General features: G+C 37.4%; 1 non-coding gene across 1 annotated transcript; it reads right to left on the bottom strand.

The window, feature by feature from the left end:
* Positions 1-1,726: 1,726 nt before the first annotated feature.
* LOC114819344 (small nucleolar RNA R71) lies at positions 1,727-1,831 on the bottom strand. Its single transcript, XR_003766400.1, has one exon. It is a non-coding gene; the product is annotated as a small nucleolar RNA R71 (small nucleolar RNA).
* Positions 1,832-2,828: the final 997 nt, after the last annotated feature.

Here is a 2,828-nt window from a genome sequence, read left to right as displayed (position 1 = left end):
AGGGTTATGTTTCCTATTTGAATGGATTTTTTTTTATATTTTAATTAGAGTTTTCCTAGGGTTTGGTGGGAGGCTTGGCAGATATATTGCTTGGCCGTCTACAGTTTTGGACTACGCTTCTTTTATGCAATTTTGGAGACAGAGAGATTTGTTAGGGTTTTGGAGACTTTTTACTTGAAGGTGCTTTCAATCCTTTTCTTGAATATATTTTCTATGATTTCAATTATGAGTATGCGGAACTAATTTCTTTTGCTAGGGTGAAGCCTTGAGCCTTAGCATGAATATGTGATTTTTATTTAATTGCTTATGATTGATTGTATGCATACTTTGAATTGTTAATCTCCGGGATAAAAACTATCTAATTGTCTTAATGCCTGATCACCATTAGGATCTTTAGAAAAGTAATTTGATGCAATTTTGGTCGGAAGGTTCCCTAAAATTGACGCTGGCTTCTTGTGATTAATAATTGTAATTTCACTTAGGATGAATATCACGTCTTAAGGATTGCATGGTTTTTCAAAGGATTTTCATAAAGCATAATGAGTCTTTCATGTTCAGATTTGATCTGAACGTCCGGACGGGTTGCATGTTAGATATACATTCTATGTTGGAGGTTCCAAGTAGAATATGAATTAGGAAAATCTAACCTTCAAAGTGGCATGTATATATCATAAGTAATGGGTAAAAATTCATAGGATTGCTAGGTGATGGTGGAACCCTAGTGCTCTCTTAATTTTATTCTCTCAAAACTGTTTTCTTTTCTCTCCAGCTCTAATATTGCAGATTGTTTATTTTAAGTCATTAATTTCGTTTTATTTTAATTAGGTTATAAAATCAATCACCTCAATTTCTACTTTACAATAATTAAATGGAATCTGATTAGTTTCAAATTATTTAATAATCCATGTGGAAACAACCTTGCGGGATCCGTTTATACTACAATAACCTTGTGATTCTTGCAAGTAAAATAGGAGATTTAAGCCCGTTCACATGAGTAGTAAAAATCCTATCAAGATTATGGCGCTGTTGCTGGGGATTATTTAAAATAATCCCTACGAATCAAATTTTCAATTAGTTATTGCTGTTTATACATATAAAAAAAAATTAATTTTCGTTTTATTTTTATTTTTACAGATTACAATAGTACAGCAGTGCAGATTTCATAAATCTGTGCATGGTCAGCACCCGTTCAGCAGTGCAGAAATTGATTCCACTTGATCCAGAACTTGAGCAGAATCTAAAGAGGAGACGCAGAGAGCAAAATTTTCAGCGGGTTCCTCATCTGCAGGGAACTTTTCTACAGTCTTTAAATTCTGAAGACCTGCACAGCAAAGAAAAAATGGCATTTGTAATTCCAGAAGCTGGTCTGCCCCTGGGTGATTCACTGACAACCCATACCACAAAAATACCAAGTTGCATTACTTATCCGGCAGTGGAGGAAGGGTCTGCATTTGAAATAAAGCAGCACATGTTGAATATTCTCCCTACGTTTCATGGGTTATCATCTGATGATCCTAACATGCACATTGCAGAATTTTTAATGGGGTGCAAAAACATTTTGGTGAGGAGATTTTCAGCCGAATCTATTAAGCTGCGTTTATTTCCATACACACTAAAAGATCAAGCAAGGAGATGGTTCCTCACACTCCCATCTGGAAGCATTAATACTTGGGCCCAACTTAGCGAAAAAATTTTAAACAAGTATTATCCGGCTTCTAAGACCCTTGTCATGAGAACTCAAATTTTATCTTTTGCCCAAAAACCAAATGAAGAGTTTCATGAGGCGTGGGAGTGGTTCAAAGAGTTGATTAGAAAATGTCCACATTCGGGTATTAATACAACGGATCAAATGCATATATTTTTCAGAGGGTTGAATATGACTACAAAAACTCCTGTCAACGCTTCATGCGGAGGTTCGTACAAGGATAAAAATGCACAAGAGGCTTGTTTGTTATTTGAAAAAATGGCAGCAGATACACAACAGTGGGCAGTTGAGCAGCCATAATCTAGGTTAGCTTTTGAGATGTCTACTGGTTCTCCGTACGTTACAGCACAAATTGAAAAAATGGAGAAAAGGCTTGATGCAAAATTTGACATGTTATTACAGAGAATACCAAGTTCTCAGGTTGCTGTACAGCAGCCCTTACAAGCTGCCTGCAACATTTGCAACATGATAACCCACGATTTTATGAGCTGCCCACATAAAGATGTTCCTCCAGATTTTACAGCAGAGCAGGTTAATGCATTTAACAATTTCCAGCGCCCCCGATATGACCCGTATTCTAATTTCTACAACGCAGGTTGGAGAGATCCTAATCTAAGGTGGGACAAGGAACAGCACACTAGGCCTTAATTTCAACAGCAGGTACAGCAACCTGCTGCACCTAAGGCTGCTTAGGAGGTTGCAATTGAAAAATTGGCAAATACTACCACTCAAGAAATTCAAAATCTACAGGCAACAGTGAAAAACATGGAAAAACAGATAGGGCAGATAGCTTTCCAGGTTTCTGGGAGGGCACCGGGTACATTTCCCAGCCAAACCGAACCAAATCCAATGGGAGGTGCAGATTGCAAGGCAGTTAGAGTTCTACGTTCCGGCAAAAATTTTGATAACAGGGATGAAAATTGCATTCAAAAATCGCGGGTGGCTTCACAGCCAAAAACAAATTCGGGGAATGTTGAAAAATCTGCCAATTAGAAAGATTTTGAACAGTCATTGAACAGTTCCGAAAATGGTGCAGATATTGTTGTGGATCGTGTTTATGAGCCACGTATGCCTTATCCCGAACGGTTGAAGCCTAAAGTTAAAGATCAACAATTGACAGATT

The sequence above is a fragment of the Malus domestica genome, chromosome 10 (genome assembly GCF_042453785.1).
Source record: "Malus domestica chromosome 10, GDT2T_hap1".
Classification (NCBI taxonomy): domain Eukaryota; kingdom Viridiplantae; phylum Streptophyta; class Magnoliopsida; order Rosales; family Rosaceae; genus Malus; species Malus domestica.
This window is presented reverse-complemented; position numbering and strand designations above follow the sequence as displayed.